At 50.8% G+C, this 20,995-nt stretch overlaps 1 protein-coding gene and 1 long non-coding RNA gene across 9 annotated transcripts in view; one reads left to right on the forward strand and one right to left on the reverse strand.

Moving 5' to 3' along the window:
- The window catches only part of ZCCHC17 (zinc finger CCHC-type containing 17), a 1,254,002-nt gene that overhangs the window by 371,653 nt on the left and 861,354 nt on the right, over nucleotides 1-20,995 (forward strand). The gene's annotated exons all lie outside the window — the stretch shown is intronic.
- LOC126958525 (uncharacterized) overlaps nucleotides 13,585-20,995 on the reverse strand; it is a 32,763-nt gene continuing 25,352 nt past the window's right edge. Inside the window, exons 3-4 of the long non-coding RNA XR_007727211.1 lie at nucleotides 16,102-16,293; nucleotides 13,585-15,456 (exon numbers count right to left, since the gene is read on the reverse strand). This is a non-coding gene — a long non-coding RNA (uncharacterized LOC126958525). The remainder of the gene's footprint in view (nucleotides 15,457-16,101; nucleotides 16,294-20,995) is intronic.

The following is a 20,995-nucleotide window of genomic DNA, read 5'->3' on the forward strand; positions in this document are numbered from 1 at the left end:
GTGCCCTTGGGGATGCCATCCAGTCTTGTGGTTTTGAAAACCATCTATACACTGACAACTCTCAAAGTTACATCTCCAGCCCAGACATCTCCCCCAACTCTGGGTACCTGGATCCCTATTCCCCTCTCTAGCTGGATGTCTACCAAGCATCAGAGATTCATCATGGCCCAAAGTGAACTCCACATCATCTTCCTCCCCAGGAGTGTCCCTAGCTCAGCTAAAGCCAACTCATTCTCTTGGCTGTCCAGACCAGACTTGGAGGCCACTTTACTTCTCTCCTTCTTTCACCACCCCCATGTCCAATCTTGGAGCAGACTATGCTAACTCTGTCTTCAAAATACACCTAGAATCTGACTGCCTCTCAGCACCGCCATTGCATACAGCTCAGTCTAGGCACTGTCATCTCTCCCTGGGTGACTGCAATGCCCATTAGGGCACACATCTCATCCTCACATCCCACTGGCCAGGCATGGGCACTTGACCACCCCAGCCATCCAGTGGGGAAGGAGCAGTGTTCTCACTGATCTGCATGGTTATGGTCTCAGTGACACCCACGGCTGCTGTTTCTATGGAAGAAGAGGACAAATGGGGGCAACTGGTGCCTCTGACACAGGGTCCTCTTGGGGAGGGAGATAAGAGGGTCAAAATGAGGCATTTAAGCTCAAATCAGAAGAATAAGAAGTAAAGAGGCATGCAAAGGGCATGGAAACAGCCTTCTGGGCAGAGGAATCAACGAAGCACAATGGCCCTGAGGTGGGAAGAAGCTGGGCGTGTGTGAAGAATGGGGCAAGGGCCACTGTGGCTGGGGGACGAGTGGGTGCACAGGACAGGCAGGAAGTGAGATGGCCTCAGGGCCGTGGTACGGATTTGGGATCATGCTGAAAGGATAGTGGCAAGGCAGAGGAGGTTTCAAGGAGAGAAACTGGATCTGATTTGTGGGTTCAGAGTCAGAGAGTAGACAGAGAGGGGCCAGTTAGGTGGCCACTGCAGGGAAAGCTGGGGAAGAATGGGCACAGGAGGTGGCAGTGGGGATGGGACATACACGTGGCTCAGGAGCCTTGGTGCAGGGAGAATCCACGAGACTTCCTGGAGAATGAAATGAGAGGGGAGGGGGGTTTCAGGAGGCCTCAATTCTGGGTGGTCATGGTGTCCTTTGCTGAGATAGGGAAGATCAATGTCAGAAAGCAGAATCCCCAAAAGGCGCCTTATACTAGAGTGGCCCAGAATTGGGGAATTCTAGCTGAGAAAAGGAACGGAGCAGCTCTTTCAGGCACCCCAGCAACATGGGCCAAGCTCGCACCTGAGAGATGTCCATGGTGCCAGGCTCTGGCTCCAGCCTCCTGGAGAAGCCCAGGCCCTGGGGACTGATGGAATGGTTTGCTCTGGAGTAAAAGTGACACATCTTCACAGCCAGGTGGGAGTAAGAGGCCTCAGGGAAGGAGAATCTGGCTCTTCTGTTTGGTTCTTGGACAGCCCAGTTAGGCTTGCTTGTCCAGAGCCGCCTCACTCCACACAGGCAAGGACTTTCCCATTCAAGTTCAGCCTAGGGTCACGCAGACCTGGGTTGAAGTCCTCAGCCTCTTTGGCAGATTATATCCTCCACACACTGACCAGACAGTAACTCCCATGTGCATGCTCTTCTTGCAATGTGACTTTGACACTCCTACCATGCAGCAGTTGAGTCCATGCACCCTGCCTTTGAATCTGGGCAGGCTCATGACCACAGTGGCAATGATGCTATATGACTTGTGAGGCTACGTCTTAAAAGACAATATACCTTCCACCTTGCTCTCCTGGGGTGTTTCTGCTTAGCATCCACCTCCATGCTGTGAGGAAGCCCAAGCAGCCCACATAAAGGCCCAGGTGAAGAGGAAGCAAACCCCATCCAAAGCCCACAGAACTCACAGCTGACAGCAGCACCAACTTGTTAACCATGTGAGTGAGCCATCTAGAAAATGATCTGCCATCCCCAGGGAAGTCACCCCAGCTGATGCTGCAGGGAACACAGTTGAGCCATGCCTGCCAGGCCCTGACGAATTGCAGGGTGTTGTTTTGTAAGCCACACATTCTGGAATGACTTCTTACACAGTCATAAGCAAAAAAAGGAAGTCCCCGACTGGCTGTGGGGCCTCAGACAAGGGACAGCTTTGCTGACCTTCTGTTTTCCCACTGCTACGAGGCAGGAAGCAGCAGCGGTCCTGGGGTGCCTGGAGAACTGGGGAGGGAAGCATGGAAGGCCCTCCGCTGGGCCTGCATGGGGTGCATGCTCAGAAAATGCTGGCGGGTGGGAGGCTTTCATGACACCCTTCTGTGCGTGCCTGGTCCTCCAACTGCCCCCCTGCTTTGTCCGAGCACCTCCAGGGCAGGGACCATATCCACTCACCTCCTTGTCCTCAGAGACCAGGACAGGCTGGGCAGGGAGCTGGGGTTGGCAAATGTTTACTGAGTGGATGCATGAAGAAGGGATTAAGGTGTGTGTCGGGAGACCAGAGATGGCCTCTGAGGCCACGGGATGGCCCCAGTCCCATCCCTCACACCCAGAGGCAGATAGGGGTCACCCATCGGCCAGCTAATATGATTTGTTCCCTCATAGATGGAAGAAAATCTTGAAGTTCCTCACATGGGAGAGGAGGGAGGCACCCCCATCTCATCCTCAGCCCAACCCCTGCCTCTGAACACAGCTCATTTACCTGGGCCACAGGGCAGTGCTCATTTACCTGGGACATAGGGCAGTGCTGACTTACCTGAGACACAGGCCAGTGCTCATTTACCTGGAACACAGCAGTGCTGATTTACCTGGGCCACAGGGCAGTGTTGATTTACCTGTAACATGGCAGTGCTGATTCACCTGGACCACAGGGCAGTGTTCATTTACCTGGGACACAGGTCTGTATTGATTTACCTGGGCCACAGGGATGTGCTGACTTACCTGGGACACAGGGCACTGCCGATTTCCCTGGGACACAGGTTTGCAGTTTTTTCTTTACCTGAGACATAGGGCAGTGCTGATTTACCTGGGCCACAGGGCAGGGCTCTTTTACTTGGGCCACAGGGCAGTGCCGATTAACCTGGATCACAGGTCAGTGCTGATTTACCTCGGTTGCTGTTTGGTGTAGATCTGGCCCTCATGGGGTCTCCCTGCCCATGCAGCGCTCTGCAGGAGGCCCTGGGCTGTGCCAGTCTCATACCTGCTAGTGCCCTCTGTGTCTTCTTGGGGAGGGATCTTGTTTTTCAAAATGCCCTTGGACACTCCAGCCCCACAAAAGCAGCTCATTTCCACACTCACCATGTCCTCACCTGCGAGTCTGTGCACATTCTCTCCCTCTCTCTGTGTCTGTTTCTCCCTTCCCCCGATCCAATATGTCAGGCCAATCTGTCCCCTCACAGAGGGACCATCAAGCAATATTTCAACACATGTAACCAGATTGCCTGGCCCTCTGGTCTCTGCTCCCAGCAAGGGTGATCATAAAAGCTGCATGTAACCAGCCCTGGTCTGGTTCAATGCTTGTCCAAAAGCTCTGCCTTCTACTGTGCCTCCCTTCACAGCGGGCACGTTGTTTTGTCTTTGCAGGACTGGGCTGTGGGAGGGGGAAGAGGGGAGGCACACAAGCAGTGGAAGGATGCACAGGACTGCTGGAGCTTGGCTGTGTGTCTTGGCCTTGCCACTCATAGCTGGGGACCTGGGTGTGGAACTGACCTGGCAGAGTCTCCATTTCCCCATTGGCAAAGGGGGACAATGACAATGTCCGGCTCATTTAGGAGATTCTGAGAAAGGGCACGGGGATCATCAGCACCATGGTCAAGACATTATGGCTCTGGAAACGGAAAAATGGCCTCCTCATCTGGTCCTCACAGCAGCCTGGGAGGCGGGTATCCTTAGCTCCAGTTTGGCACATGGGGAATCTGATTGTCAGCAAGATAAACTGTGGAAACCAGAGCACGATTTGTAGTGAGATGAGGTGCCAGTACTTTAGCAGGGGGTGTGCAGCCCAAAGCCCAGCTGAATGGCCTGGTGCATCCATGGATGGCACCTGGCTTCTTGGATCAGTTGCTGGGAGCTTCTGGCTGCAGTAATGTGAGCTCAGCTGCTCACTCGGAGAAAGCTGAAACCATGGCAGAGAGTGGCTCCCTCTCAGGTCATCAATGTAACCTCAAGGGCTGTCAGAGGCCCCACTCCTGGTCCTGGAGCTGCTCCCACCTCCCCAAATGCCTTGTGGGAGGGCTGCCCAATCCTGGCACCTCCATGCACCTGGATGAACTGATCTCCTGGATTCTGCATGGTGGGTTCACCTCCAAAGCTGCACTTCCCAGGTCTGGGAATCCCTGAGTCTATCTGTCCTAGGTCTGTTTTGGGCTTCAGGGGGTGGCTGCATCTCTGCTCCGCCATCTGCTTCTGGATAGGCCCTGACCCTTGGGCCTGGACCCTCAAATCTGACCAACTCATGGCTTCTTGACCACACCATCACTTGCTGGATATTTCTCTATGAGAGCTCATTCCACAGCAAGCCTGGAGCCTGGATCAAGGAGCCTGTGAGTGCTCACCTCTGGGCAGTAAAGACATTGGGGGTAATCTAGGTTGGGTCCCTCATCACACCCTCCTCATGGTGCCCAGCCCAGCACAGGCATCCCATGTCCATAAGACTTTGTGAAATAAGTAGAATATTTACAGGGGTCAGAAGTCATTTTCTTGTTAGCAATGTGGGAGAGAAGGTAAGAGAGAGAAGACAGATCTGGTTTCTGTACTCAGCTCTGCCGCTGGTTCAAAACATAGCTTTTGGCAAGTTCCTTCCCTTCCCTGGCCTCAGTTTCCCCATATGGGCCATGATAGAATTGGAGAAGATGGTCAGTGATGTTGGTGGGTCCAAGAGTCTCCTGAGATCTGACTCAATTCATACAGACAGGGGCAGGTATCCTGTGATTGTTAAACTATGAACTCTGGGCTCAGTTAGCACTTGTTCCTGTCTCTGTCTATTTGCCCCCTTAAAGTCATTGGTTTCTCTGAGCCTCTATTTTCTTAGCTATAAGTTGAGTATGATGACAGTGGAGATTCACTGAGCAAAGCCAGTAAAGCTCCTCAAGTTGTGCCTAAAAGATAGGAAGCACCCAGTAGGTTGCTCTACCTAGTGATGATGATGGTGATGATAATGATGGCGAGGATGATGGTGGTAATGACAGTGAACATAGTGATGACGATGGTGATGTTGATAGTGAAGATGGTGATGATGATGATGATGATGGTGAGCATGGTGGTGATGATGATGGTGATGGGAAGATGATGGTGATGATGATGGTGATGGTGGTGAAGATGATGGTGATGATGATGGTGAGCATGGTGGTGATGATGATGGTGAACATGGTGGTGATGGTGATGGTGTTAGTGAAGATGGTGATGATGGTGATGATGACAGTGAAGATGGTGATGATGGTGATGGTGATGGTGAAGATGGTGATGATGGTGGCAATGGTGAAAATGATGGTGATGATGGTGAACATGGTGGTGACAGTGATGGTGTTAGTGAAGATGGTGATGATGATGGCGATGGTGAAGATGATGGTGATGGTGGTGAAGATGATGATGGTGATGATGATGGTGAGCATGGTGGTGATGATGATGGTGAACATGGTGGTGTTTGTGATGGTGTTAGTGAAGATGGTGATGATGGTGATGATGACAGTGAAGATGGTGATGATGGTGGTGGTGATGGTGAAGATGGTGATGATGTGGCAATGGTGAAGACGATGGTGATGATGATGGTGATGTTGGTAGTGAAGATGATGATGGTGATGATGATGATGGTGAGCATAGTGGTGATGGTGATAGTGATGGTCTTAGTGAAGATGGTGATGATGGTGATGGTGGTGAAGATGTTGATGATGATGGGGATGGTGATGATGGTGAACATGGTGGTGATGATGATGGTGATTATGATGACGAACATGGTGGTTATTACAGTGATGTTAATAGTGAAGACAGTAATGTTTATAGTGATGACAACGGTGATAATGGTGAAGATTCTAGTGGTGACGAAAGTGAAGATGGGCCAGGCGCAGTGGCTCATGCCTATAATCCCAGCACTTTGGGAGACCAAGGCAGGTGGATCATCTGAGGTCAGGAGTTCAAGACCAGCCTGACTAACCTGAAGAACCGCGTCTCTACTAAATATACAAAAAAGTTAGCCAGGCTTGGTGGAGCATGCCTATAATCCCAGGTACTCGGGAAGCTGAGGTAGGAGAATCACTTGAACACAGGAATCAGAGGTTGTGGTGAGTCAAGATCGCGCCATGGCACTCCAGCCTGTACGGCAAGAGTGAAACTCCATCTGAAAAATAAATAAATAAATAAATAAATAAATAAATAAATAAATAAATAAATAAAAAGAAATAAAGAAAATGAAGATAGTGGTGATAGTGATGATAATAATGAGATTGCTGCTACTGCTGATGATGATAATAATGGAAATATCTGCCCTCAAAGTCTTGCCTCCTGCCAGATTCCACAGTTAATATGGACACAAAGCTGGGCAGGACCACAGGGATTATCTGTTTAACCCCTTCATTTTAGAGCTGGGATAAAGCCTTGGAGAGGCACAGAGGTTATGTCCAAGGTCACACATCCGAGTGGTGGCAGAGTCAGGATCCTGCCCCAGCCCCGTCCTTGTCTCTGCCCCACTCGGGCTGCCAGGCCCCCTCTTGCTGCCACAGATTATTCTCTTTCCTCCCAGGAGACTGCAGCAGCACCTGGCTCTCGGCTTCTCGCCTGTCCCAGCAGACTTTCACTAGGAATGTTCATAACTGGATTTTAATTATCCTGGAAGTCCCACAAGCACTTTCCAAGAGACATTTTTCTCTATTATTTTCCTTCAAATGAATGAGTTTGAAGTCATCTATCTCTGATAACCAGGAAATGCCGCCTCCTGACAGCACCAACACCTGTTTACTTCTCAGGGGCTGCTGATCCACTGTTTCCAGAAATAAGGATCTGCCCCGGGTGCATCCCCCTGTACAGGATGGGGAAACTGAGGCCCGAAGCAGAGGGACCTGCTCAAAGTCATACTGCAGGTCAGCAGCTGAGGCAGAGCCTGAATGGTCTCTGGGCTCCTGGCCCACGGTGTCACCACAGCACCACGGCATCTGCCCAGCCTCAAGGAGCCTGTGATACCGTTTCCCAGTGGAGCCATGAGGTCAAGTTCCCCCGTTTCTCACCCACATTCTGCCCTTGAGGGTGGAGACATCTCAGCATTTCTGTATGGCTCCTCAGTGTCCTTCATTCTCATTATTTAAAATAAATAAATAATTTTATTTTTTAAAATGGTTTATGCTTGTTGTGAAAATTAAAATGACACCAAAATACAAAGACTCTAAAATCCCAAATGCAACAGAGTTAACACCCTTAACACTGCTAGGAATATTCTATGGCTGGGATTCCCTCCACCACTCCCTGCCTGTCCCATCTTCCTCGCCTCTGCCCTGACCTGGCCCCAGGACGGCCTGTGTGGACTATACCAGGAGGCTCCTTGCGTTCTGTCTTTCACTGATGTGACCCAGGGGAGGCTCCAGTAGGAGATCCAAGAGTGAGGGTGAGGGGAGGGGAGGGCCAAGGTCTTCCTTCCTTGCTCCTTGCTGCCTCAACTCCAGGTCTCAGGCAGCTGCTGTTCCATGGCTGGGACCACGGCTCCTAGGGAGGCCCCTCCCACATGGCTCCAGTTCTCACCTGGCTCCAGAAATGCTGTTTCCTCTCCTCATCCCTCCAGCCAAAAGGGGTGGCAATGGCTTCCTGGTATTGCTACTCTCTGGGTGCCTCACACCCCTTCACGGTCTTTTGGCCCTACTGTCACCTCCACAAGCAGTCCCTGCTTTAGAGTCTCCGTCTGAACCATCCAGAGTGAATTTTATTTCCTACCAAGATTCTGACTGATACCTCGCCCTCTTTGCATAAATATTCATCGCTGCAGTTTACCCAAATGGGATTGCACTAAACCTCTTTCCAGGCTAATAAATAGTACCATTCATTCTCTATTAGTGACATTCAAACATGGTGACCACGTAAAGTACTTAGAACAGAGCCTGGCGCATGGGAAGGACTCAATCAGTGTTAGCCACACGGGTCTCGCATGGAGCCAGAGGGCAGCATCGGCTTCTCCGGGGTCACGTGACTGACTGTGGGGCAAGAGTCACTCCCCAGGAGAAACCAAGGTCCTGTTCCTGCAAGAGGAATGGATGCTACAAGCTGAAACAACGGTTGCCATTAGAGGAGGGGGCAGCTCTGTTGGGTTCTGAGGGGTGTACAGGAGTTCATTAGGTGGACAAGAGGGTGGTCAAAGAAGGAAATGAGCAAAAGAGCCTCAGCATGAATGAACTCAGAGTAAACAGTTCAGTATCATCCTCAGGACAAACCCATGAGGGAAATCAAATTATTACCCACACGTTACAGATGGACAAACAGAGGCTCAGGTGGAGCATCTAATCTCAGGGTCACACAGCAAGTAGACGGACCAGGATTTGAAGCCCAATCTGAGTGACCCCCAGGCCCGTGCTTGCTCTGTGCCCTGCCCCATTTTGCCTCTGTTGTCACCAGTGGGGCTGGTGACTCCCTGACCCGGTTGATTCCATGTGACGGACTCAGGCCTGTCTGCAACCTGACCATGTGTGTCCTCAGGGTGAGCTGGATTAGCGGGGTGCAATGCCAACATGCCCCACATGGCAACTAGTTAATTAATTGTCCTACAGCGGACCAGCGGGCCGACCAGCTGGTCTCTGGGTGTGGGGACTGTGTTTTTCTGTGCTCCCTTCCCCTACTCCAAGTCAGAATTTACCAATCCCACCATTCATTTGTTTGTGCACTGAACTATAGTTCACTTATAACCAGAATAATTAAACCCCAGTGATATGGTTTGGCTGTGTCTCCACCCAAAACTCATGTTGAATTGTAGCTCCCATAATCCCCACATGTCTTGGGAGGGACCCAGTGAAAGGTAATTGAATCATAAAGATGGGTTTTTCCATGCTGTTCTCTTGATAGTGAATAAGTCTCATGAGATCTGATGGTTTTATAAAGGGCAGTTCCCCTGCACAGGCTCTCTTGCCTGCCGCCACGTAAGACGTGACTTTGCTCCTCCTTCACCTTCTGCCATGATTGTGAGGCCTTCCCAGCCATGCTGGACTGTGAGCCAATTAAACCTCCTTTAAAAAAAAAAATTACCCCGTCTCAGGTATGTCTTTATTAGCAGCATGAAAAAAGACTAATCAACCCAGCTTCTACTGACATGGTTAAGAAGACAGGAAGGGCCCCCACTCTCCTGGGACTGCTCCCATTTGGGTTCACCATCACTTATTGACAGACCCCAAGGTTTTGAAATCTATGGCAGAGGATGGTGGAGTCAGGGAATATGGAGCAACTTGGAAACTCAAGCAGGGTAGGATTTGATGGGAATGAGGACTGGGCTTTTCCTGCTGGCAGGGCCAGATGAAGTCCCCGTATCCCCCTAAGTCAATCTTTCCACCCTCTGCTTCTGCCCCTGCTCAGCATCCTCTGCCTGAACTCCTTGGGCCCCATTACAGGACATCATGGCTGCCTCCTCCCAAATTGGCAGGCAGAGTCTGGCTCAGAGCTGGCAGTGATTATCTGGGAAAAAAAAAAAAAAAAGTGTGTAAATATACGCTCCAAGGCCTTCTCTTTGGGCTCTGTGGTCCCACAGTGAAACCTCCTGGACACTGAGGCTCAGGGACAGGTGTATGGACCAGGCCAGTTCCCAAGAAGACTGAGGTACTTGGCTGCCAGCCTTGATGTCACCTGGACCCTGGATGTTGCCTGGGCCCTGCCTGAAACATGGACTGGCCTCCTGCTTCCTTGCTTTTGCACCCTGGCCCTACCTACTTGGGTCCTAGCTCTAGGAATGGGGTGCTGCTGTCTCCCCAGCTCTTCTGCCCTCACCTCCACTTCCCTTGGAGCTCTACTTCCCACTGCCAGGCCTCCCAGTGCAGTCTGTGCAAGGGGCAGGGGTCCATGGTGAGGGAAGCAATGACAGAGATGGGGTCTCCGTCACTGGCCAGCTCCTCACAACCAGCCACCCTCCCTTTCCTTCCCCTGCTGGGACTATGTTCTTTGCATTCCTCAGCACCAGCCTTTCAGGCTAGTCTCTTTCCTTGTTTCTCATCCATTTGCCCGTCTAGGCTGTAAGTGCCAGAAGGCAGGGCAGGGGCTGGGGCAATTTTGTTCTCTTCATTATCCAATGTGCTTTGGCCAGAGCCTGGGACATGGTAGGCACACACTAAATGTCTGATGTAACCCATGAATGAACACAAGGACCTCCCAGTTACCAGAGGGGCATGACGGGGAGGAAGGGCAGCACATACTGAGCTTCAGTCACAGGGTGGCCATGGTCAGGATGCAGGAGGCAACAGGGAGGATGGGAACAGAGGCGGACATGGTGGAAGAGGACTCAGATACACACTGTCTCATTCACCCTCCTCTGTGCATCAGACACCTCCTGAGCAGCCCCTGTGTCTCAGGCCCTGAGACTGAGACCCTGCCCCTGCCCCAGAAGCTCCTCCTGACTCCTGGAAGTGGGGTGATAAGCTCCACAGTAGGACATGCAGTGACTCCCCCTGGGTCCCAGGCAGCTTGCACATTTTATTTCATTGAATGATTTCATGGGGGAAGTGTTACTCTTTCTTTCTGACAGGTGGAGAAATCAAGGCTCACACCTTCTGATGCCAAACTCTACGACTCCGCTCCAAAACTGGCTCCCCTTTGGGTTCTTTTACTTATTTTACTTATTTTGTTTATTTGTTTATTTATTTATGGAGATGGGGTTTCGCCACATTGCCCAAGCTGGTCTCAAACTCCTGATCTCAAGTGATCCACCTGCCTCGGCCTCCCAAAGTGCTAGGATTACAGGTGTGAGTGACCGCACCCAGCCCCATTTGAGTTCTGGATCATTATTGCTTGTTGGCAGCTAAGTCCTGGGCAGAGCCTTGGGGACACAAACAGATGACAGGTGGTGCGGACGTGGTCGGAAGGAGCTCCCAGCCAGGTGAGGAGACAGCCATGTGAGATGCCACAGAAGCACAGAAAGCGTGGGGCCTGAGGACCAGCCAGGAGCCCCAGGAGAGCAGGGCACTTTCTGTCTTTTTCATCACCTCAGGAGAAGCTGGGGTTTCATCATCGTGTTTGTAAGTTAGCGAATGAACAAATGAAGAATGAATGAATGGATGGTGGCATTGATAAATTCTGACAAGACACGTGAAGGAAGCACAGAAAAGCTAACACCTTAAATATTAGTGTCCTTGCATTATTACTGTGTGATGTTGGGCAAGCCCCTTGCCTTCTCTGGGCCTCAGTTTCCCCCTCTGTGAAACAAGTGATCCTGAAGTCTCATGGCAACTCACCCATTCTAAGCTCTTCCATGTTGGGCAGGAAGAGGGGCTGAGACACCCCTGTTGGGCCCTGCACAGGTGCAGCTATTGGCCTGGGCTGCATCCAGGATTTGAGGGGGGACATGCACCTGCACCAGGATGGGTCAGGTGTGAGGGTGCACGACGTGAGCAGTAGGTCACCCACTGAGGCCAGGCTGACAAATTTTCAGTACAGTTCTCACACTCACCCCCTCCACTCCTGGAGGAAACAGATACTGTCTCCTTCAGAGGAAGCTTGCTCAGGACGTGGGGGATCTGACGGGCCCCTCAGGTGGGGAGGCAGAGGGACAGTGGCTCCAAGTGCCTGGAAGTCTGTCTCTGCTTACCCACGGCCACCCTTTGCTCAGGCTGGTCCTCTCTCCTGGAGTGTCTTCTGTCTTCCTAGGCAATGGGGGTGAGGAACTGGGACCACAAAGACAAGTGGAACCCAACCTGTGTTCGAGACACACACAGTGACTGTGACAGGAGCAATAAGCTCAGTGTCTACTGAGCCCACTCCTGCAAGCCCTCCACTTCAATTACCTCTTTTATTCCCCCCAGCCCCCCAGAGAAGTAGATGAGTTGGTTAGGACTTTTTTGTTGGAGACTAAATTAAAGTGGTCAAACTAAAGAAGGAGTTAGTTCAGTGTTTCCAAGAACTGGGAAGGATAGAGATAAACCTGCTTCAGGCATGGCTGGATCCAGGGATTCAAATTAGATAATCAGATCTCCTTCTTTCTTAACGTCTTTTATTGTGCCAAGAGCGATCCAGCCCTGTCTACCTTTCTGGCTCATCCTCTCCATGGCCCCCATCCACTCATGTTGGCCTCCTCTTCCTTGGAAACTCCCTGGTCACTCCCACCACAGGCCCTGTCCCTGCTCCCTTTTACCACCTTATGGGACAGGCAAAAGAGGGGAGGCAGGAGTTGCAAGCTTGCGTCATCCCAAATGGGACTCCATAGTGGAGAAAGAGTTGCCGTCTCCCAGTAGCTGGAGACCAAACCCCAGACAGGGATTCCAATTGGCCTGATTGGGTCACATGCCCATTTCTTGGACCAGTCAGTTTCCAGAGATCTATGGATCTGTGATCAATGGATCTCTGATCTATGATTGGTCTGGCTGGGCGTTTAACTGTCTCTAAGGAGGGGAGGCAGGTTGTGGGCTGTTATCAGTAATCCTTTCTGAACCTCATGGCCTGGGGAGTGCAAAGAGCTCAGTTTCCTAAATGAAGGGTAAAGGTGGTACTACACACAGAGGAGGAAGGGATGACTAGGGAATAAAAACAGCATGTGTTGATTACAGTAGATGTTATTAATTCTACCTTACAAAGGAAGAAACTAAGTGTCAGAGAGAACCTAAACAACCCTAGCAGATTAGCAGACTGGGCACGCAACAGCCCTTCACTGTGACCACTAAGCTACAACACTTCCCAGGGACACAGGCCTCTGCAAGCACCTCCAGCAACCCCAGGCCTCAAATCCAACAGGTTTAAACTCATAATTCCATCCCAAACAGGACAATTCTTAAAGCTCAGGCTCTCAGCCCCCTGGAAGGCCCCAGAGCTTACAAACCTAATCATCATGATAGATTTAATCTGAAGTTCCTTTTTTCCCAGACCACAGTGAACTGAGCATGCTGCCCGTGGCAATTTCTTGTCAACTGAGCCATGCTGAGCATGAGTGCATCAAAGGGAACAGAGGCCAAGTAGGTGTTGCCAGGGGCGACAGCAGCCTGGAGGTGGCTGAAGTGTGAGCTGTCTGGCATGTGGGCACGTTTCCTGGTGAGGCACACAGCTCAGAGCGCTCAGAGGCAGCCAGAGCCTCCCTGGTCCCCACTTCCAGTCCCAGTTGGTCTTTAAGGGATGTTGCACAGCGCCTCACTACTAAGCCTCAGGCCAAACCCCTTCACTTTACTGATGAGAAAACAGAGCCCTGAGAGGCCCAGGCACTTGTTCAAGGTCAGAAAGTAAGTCAGAGGTGAAGCAAGAAGCGCGGAGGGAAGGCAGATTCGCTGCCAGGCACTGTGATGGGCGCTCTTACAAACTTTACTTAACTGAATCTTTGGGCAATTATGAGTCCCTTTTCATTCATGGGAAGAGTGACACTGCTTCTGAGTGTCACATAGCTGGGAAGCGACAGAGCAGGTTTGGAACTGATTGGTGCAGAAGCCAAGACCTGGCCCACTGTGCTGCTCATGTGTCCAGTCGTCTCTTTGCTCCCTCCCCACTGGAGAGCGCGCCTCTGTGCCAGGCTGAAGCCCTGACCGCTGCGATTCCACACTCCCTGGAGCGCCAGTTCCACCTAGCTTCAGACAATGGGAGGTGCTGGCAGAAGGTTGCAAGCCCGGAGAAGTGGGGAGAAGCTGCTATTCTCCTTTCTCTTCGCTCCTGGTGATGGAGGCTGCTGTGGCTCGTGGTTCTGGCAGCAGCAAGAACTTCTGTGATCTTGGCAACAGCCATGGCAGCCCCCTCTCGACCAGAATCAACAGCAGTGGCCTGTCAGCCCTGGGTGGCAGCCGTCCCCGAGTCATCCCTGGGCTGCCATCCCTTCCCTTTCTGCTCCTTCAGCCCTCACCACCCTTCTATGGCCAGTGTCTACATTAGCCCTCCTCTGTATGTGATCATGTTGTAGGTTGGCTTCCTAAATGGACCCTGAATGGTGCAGCACGGAACACCGGGATTGTTCCTTGGAGATAAACCCTCAAAGATGGGATTCGGGATGGGCTAAATGGCTGATTCACAGCAATGACCTCACTGACACGGAGAAGTGAGACACTGGTGGTCCATGGTATGCAGGGACATCAAAATTACCTAAATTACCACCTGTGTTTGCCTGGGATGAGATGTCAGTTGAAGGCAAGACTTTAGCAGACCAAGTGGCCACTGCACTTGACCACTAGAATCAATGCCTATGACATGGAGCGTGGGGTGGGATGGCGATTTCTGACTGTGTTGGAGAGTTTCTAGGAAAAAAAGTGACAAGCTCTGGGCTTTAAACTTTCAGATCAAAGTATCCTCAGAGAACTAGAGACATAGAAAAGACCTAAAGAAATGTCTTGCCTTTTGTAACCAGAGAAGATACAGCTAAAAATCAAGCCCCAAATTTAATCCACATTGCAATCCAGTTTCATGGATGGAAGAATTACAACATAAATTGAACTCACACCCTTGCCACATCCCTTATGTGAAATCAATAAGGTATTGATTGAAAAAGAGAGGGATCCCCAGATAGGAATAAGAGCTCAGATGAATCTGAGAACCTCAAACCCCCAGCTCCCCACAAGCCTCCTTTGAATCTGTGTCCCTATTGAGGCAACCAACCTCCCCTTGCCTGAAGATTCTATAAAATTAAAAGATACTGAGGTGGTGAGTCTGTGAGTTCTATCACACTTTGTACATTTCCATTTAATTTGCCTGTGTCCTGTGCAGAAAGGCAGATTGATCTTGGAGAGAGATCACGAGTTATTATAGACTTGCTCAGGTGGTGGCACCTGCTATTCCAGATGTCACATCTCTCCTGGAGGATAAAATCAGCACAGCTCCTGGAACTACATGCAGCTATTGTTCTGGCAACTACCAGAAGGAGTTCACTGTAACTCACAGCAGGGACAACAGGATATCCTGTCATACTTCAGAGCTGTGTCAACTCTCCTGCTAGGACATAATCTAAACTGAAGGAACTTGGTGACTTAGGACATCATGGACATCATGCTGGTTCGCCAGACTGATGACATCATGCAGAATGCACTTGCTGTGCAGGAAACAGACAGTACCGAAGAAGCTGTAACAAGACATACGCATGCCAGATGGTGGGAGTAAACCCCGTTAAAGTCCAGGAGCCTGACACCTACATGAGGGTTCTGGGGTCCAACATTCTAGGGCACACTTGGATATTGTTTCTATCGTGATGGACAGCTGGCACTGCCTTCCAAAGGGCAGAGGCAGCAACAGAGCTGCAAGGATTGGGCTTTTCTTCTCCGTGTGTGTCATCCTCTGGACAAGGATGCCACGAGGTCACTTGCATTCCACAAACCTAGAATAGACTCGCAGGTCCAGGCCACCACCTGCAAAGAAAGAAGTACAACATTTAGTGGGCTTCTCTGGATTTTGGAAGTGACGCACCTGCCTCCCCCTCACCTTTGTGTATGATGCTCTGTGCATTTTTACTGACTCATCTGTAAAGCCGCTGATTTTGAGTGGGCCCCAGGCAAGAAAAGCTCCACAGGAAGTCTAGGCTGCTGTGCTAGCTGCTCTGCCACTGGGGCATCTAATGATCCTCAAAGTGACCATGACAGATGGAGCTGCTGTGGAACGTGTAGCAAGTCCCCATAGCATGGACCCTCAGGGTACTGGAGTCAATCTTTGCACTCTTCTGAAGATAACTGTTCTCCACGGGCATCAAGTCTCTATGACACATCAGCTGCCCATCCTAAGCCGGGTGTTATCTGATCCACTGAGCCATAAAGTTGACTGTGTGTGGCAGTAATTTGTCATTGAGTAGAAGTGATGTATACAAGTCTGTACTCCAGCAGGCCCTGAAAGCTCGCATGCAGTGCATGTGCAAGTGGCTCGCATCACCCGAGCACCTGCCCCTTCCTTCATCGCTGCTGTCCTCTTCGCTCACACTAACGGCCTCCCTATGTGTGAGGCTCCCTATGACCAGTCAAATGAGCAAGAGAAACTAGGTCCTGATTTATAGGTAGCCCTACCTGATATTCTGGCGCCATCTGGAAGTGGACTTCTGCAGCATTTCAGCCCTACTCAGGAGTGTCGCTGAAAAACTGCAAGGAAGGGAAATCCTTCCAGCTGCCAGAACTTGGAACAGCCCATGCTTGCCCGCTCTGCCTGCTGGGCAGACGGATGTCCAGAGGTGAAGACGTACGTTGATTCACAGGCATCATCTAACAGATTGCACAGATGATCAGGTAAATGGAAAGAACAGGATTAGAAATTTGGGAAGTAAGGATGCACTCAAAGACAGCTCAGCCCCTATCCTGAGGGGCCCGCTGGGATCAGCTGGGAATGCTGGACCCATTGATTCGGTCAGTAAACGCTCTAGGAGGGACAATACAGCAGTGAATACATGGACCCAGTCCCCACCTTCCAGGGGCACCACATGGTAAATATCAAATCGTGGCTGTTCTCGGATGTTCACGCTTCAGCTCATTTAATCTTCGCATGTGCCATCTATCAGGATGAACTACTCCGTTGCCGTGTTGTACACAGGTGAGTAACTGAGGCTCAGGGAGGCTGAGTGACCTGGCCAAGTTGCAGGTGGGATTTGCACTCATTTCTCTCTCACTCCAGATCGTGTGTTCTTAATCACCATGACAAAGACAGGAAATGAAATCAAGCCTCATGTTTCCCAGGGCTGTTGAAAGAACCTTTCCATGGGTGCCCGGTGAATGCGAGCCTTCTGGTACCTCTCAGTTCATATGCAGCTGACCATGGAGGAATCAGCACTTGCTGAGTCCTGATTATGAGCCAGGGGCTTCCTGGTGCACTCTCCCATTCACCCACCCAACATCATCTCTGTTTTACAGAAGAGAAAATAGAGGCCCAGACAGTGCCTGAGGTTAGACAGCAACCAAGGGACAGAGGTAGCAACAGAGCTGCAAGGATTGGGCTTTTCTCCTCCTTGTGTGTCATCCTCTGGACAAGGATGCCACGAGGTCACTTGCATTCCACAAACCTAGGATAGACTCACAGGACCGGGCCACCACCTGCAAGCCCTCCAGGACTGCGCCCCTGCTCATGGCCATCACCCTTGCTCTTACCCACAGCACTCTGGTCACCGGTCTCTTTGCTGATCCTCTTGTCCTTCCTTCAGAACACTCCCCTTGCCTCCCACCCCACACCTCCACGCGTCTCATTTCTCACTTCATTCAGGTCCCTACTCAGATAGGACATCCCCTAAAAGGCCTTCCCTCTATGAGATCTAAAACCCACCCACTCCTTTTATGCTTTATTATTCTTCACAGCTCCTATCAATAATTAATCATAAATAAGTAACCGTTTATGTGCTCATTGAATATATTTTCCTTCTCTTACGTCGCGTTCCCCCAAGAGCAGAACTTGAGAGAAAAATACAGGAGTATTTGTTTGGGAGATGCAGGCAGGTCTAGAGGGGGAGGAAGGAAGTGAGCGAGAGAAGAGGAGGATGCACAGTTAAGCTAGCTACCACAGTGGGCAGCTGGAGTACATCCCACTGGGGATCCTGAGAACGATCCTGCCTGAAGGGCGAAGGGGCTGGGGCATGTATGCACCAACTCTTGAGAGGCATTGGTCAGGAGCTGCTCCCGGCTCAATTCCCTGGGACTCTGGCCAACTGGCCATCCGAGGTTCTGGAAGCAGCCTTCTCTAGAGGATTCCAGAAGCTGATCATCCTGCTCCAGCCCTTCTCAGGATTCTTGGGCACAGTCAGGTACAATGGGATGAAGCCACAGGGAGCGCCGGAGTGTGAGGTGCCTGGAGTCTGAGGTTTAGGAGAGGGGACATGACATGCAGGCAGAAGTCAAACCTACACCCGCAAGTGGATCTGGGGGTCCCCGTCCAGCAGTGGAGCCGGCAACAGCCAAAGTTCTCTCCACCTGTCACCCAGAGGTCTGTTGCGGACTTGTATGGGGTTTCCACCAAATCAGGGGAGTTGAAGTAGATGACCCTACGGCCTCCTTCCCCACCTTCCCCAGCGTGTATTGTGGCCTCTGGACACATTCCAAGCTCCCCTGGGAGCTGGCACCTTGTGTCCCCGCCATACCATGGGCTCCTCCTGGGCAGGCCTGAGTCTCTGCTGTTCTCATTTCTATTCCTTCCAAACCACCTTGCAGTGTGGGCCCGACCAACCTGGAGTAAGGCCTGGTTATCGCACGTCCCCACAGCCTCTTCCAATGTGGCCTCTTCAGGATTGTGACAGCCGTGCTCCCAGGACTGCGGTGTGTGTGTGTGAGTGTGTGTGCATGCGCACATGTGTGCATCTGTGTGTCTGTGTGTGTATATCTCTGTGTGTCTGTGTATGTGTGTCTGTGTGTGTCAGTGTCTGTGTGTGTGTGTCAGTGCATATGTGTCTATGTGTGACTGTGTGTCTGTGTGTGTATCTATGTCTGTGTGTATGTGTCTGTGTGTGTGCATCTATGTGTGTGTATGTGTCTGTGTGTGTGTGTCAGTGTGTGTGTCTATGTGTGACTGTGTGTCTGTGTATGTATCTGTGTCTGTGTGTGTGCGTCTATGTGTGTGTGTGTCTGTGTGTGTGTATGTGTGTGTGTCTATGTGTGACTGTGTGTGTGTGTATCTGTGTCTGTGTGTATGTGTGTGTGTGCGTCTATGTGTGTATGTGTCTATGTGTGACTGTGTGTCTGTGTGTATCTGTGTCTGTGTGTGTGTCTATGTGTGTGTGTCTGTGTGCGTCTATGTGTGTATATGTCTATGTGTGACTGTGTGTCTGTGTGTATCTGTGTCTGTGTGTGTGTCTATGTGTGTGTGTCTGTGTGTGTCTATGTGTGTGTGTCAGTGTGTGTGTGTCAGTGCATGTGTGTCTATGTGTGACTGTGTGTCTGTGTGTGTATCTGTGTCTGTGTGTATGTGTCTGTGCATGTGCATCTATGTGTGTGTATGTGTCTGTGTGTGTGTGTCTGTGTGTGTGTCTATGTATGACTGTGTGTCTGTGTATCTGTGCCTGTATGTGTGTGCGTCTACGTGTGTGTGTGTCAGTGCGTGTGTGTCTATGTGTGACTGTGTGTCTGTGTGTGTGTGTCTATGTATGACTGTGTGTCTGTGTATCTGTGTCTGTGTGTGTGTGTGTCTACGTGTGTGTGTGTCAGTGCGTGTGTGTCTATGTGTGACTGTGTGTCTGTGTGTGTATCTATGTCTGTGTGTATGTGTCTGTGTGTGTGCATCTATGTGTGTGTATGTGTCTGTGTGTGTGTGTCAGTGTGTGTGTCTATGTGTGACTGTGTGTCTGTGTATGTATCTGTGTCTGTGTGTGTGCGTCTATGTGTGTGTGTGTATGTGTGTGTGTGTCTATGTGTGACTGTGTGTGTGTATCTGTGTCTGTGTGTATGTGTGTGTGCGTCTATGTGTGTATGTGTCTGTGTGTGTCTGTGTGTGTCAGTGTGTGTGTGTCTATGTGTGACCGTGTGTCTGTGTGTATCTGTGTCTGTGTGTGTGTCTATGTGTGTGTGTCTGTGTGTGTCTATGTGTGTGTGTCAGTGCATGTGTGTCAGTGCATGTGTGTCTATGTGTGACTGTGTGTCTGTGTGTGTATCTGTGTCTGTGTGTGTCTGTGCGTGTTCATCTATGTGTGTGTATGTGTCTGTGTGTGTGTGTCTGTGTGTGTGTCTATGTATGACTGTGTGTCTGTGTATCTGTGTCTGTGTGTGTGTGCGTCTACGTGTGTGTGTGTCAGTGCGTGTGTGTCTATGTGTGACTGTGTGTCTGTGTGTGTATCTGTGTCTGTGTGTATGTGTCTGTGTGTGTGCGTCTGTGTGTGTGTGTGTGTGTGTGTGTGTGTGTGTAACAGAGCAAGAAGGATCTGAAGGCACAGCCCCAGCATCCAGCAGGGGCATCCAGACGGCCCCTCCCAGACCCCCGGTCCTATCTCCTCCTGATTCTGAGCTCTGGAGATGAAAAGGCACATAGGAGAGGAGAGCACCCCCAATCCACAGACCAGGCAGCCCTGGAGCTGGGATGGGACCCCAGGGCCCCAGACTCCCCTCCCAAAGGGCCACCATGGCAACACTCTGGCCCTGCGTGCCCAGCAGCCCTCACACCGCCTCAGACACAAGTCAGGGCGTCATCTCTAAGTGTGTGCCTCCTCCATGCTGGGGCGGCTGCGTTCTCTTAAATAACTTAACTATCAAGGGGAGGATGGAATTAGGATGCCCAAGAGAAGCCCACGCCTTGTGAGATGAGGCGCTCCACCCTCCTACCTTCCCTGTCAGCTCTCAGACTAATTCAAAGTGATTAGATGTTCCATAGTTTTCTTTTATACATTTCAATAAATGTTTATGAAAACCAATTGACATTTTCTATATTTAATGTGTAATAACTAGTCTTATAAATCTAAATTATCCCTATAAATCTAAATTAAACACCCAGGTTTACATGTATTCAGGACACCTAATTAATAAAGCACTGGCAACAACCATTACTAACCTGTTTACTTCGAGCTGACCTTCACTTTCACAGGATGTTTCTGTGCTGTGTGTGGTGGGAAGGAGGGAGCACAGGGTCTCTGGGCAGTTTGCTTGTGGTTGTCAGCCTTTTCCAACTTCATGGCGCCCTCCACAGCTGCCTAGGCCTTTTTGTGTCCGGCTTCCTCCAGGCTTTGGGTCATCTCCCTGCCCAGGATGGAGAAGGAGGTGGCCAGAGCAGCCTGCAGGTGAAGGCGTAGGTAGGAATCTAGAGGCCTGGCTTGGCCACTAATGTGCTGTGTGATCTCGGGCAATTCACTTACTCTCTCTGGACTTCAGTTTCCTCTTCTTCATAATAAGGCAAAGACAAGGTCATCGTGAGGGCCTTTTCACCAGCTGTGGGGAGAGAGTCTTGGGTGTGGGGAGGTTGATCCATGACATATGAGCAGTGTGACCTTAGGCATGTGATTTAACC

Source organism: Macaca thibetana, chromosome 1 (assembly GCF_024542745.1).
Source record: "Macaca thibetana thibetana isolate TM-01 chromosome 1, ASM2454274v1, whole genome shotgun sequence".
Taxonomy (NCBI): domain Eukaryota; kingdom Metazoa; phylum Chordata; class Mammalia; order Primates; family Cercopithecidae; genus Macaca; species Macaca thibetana.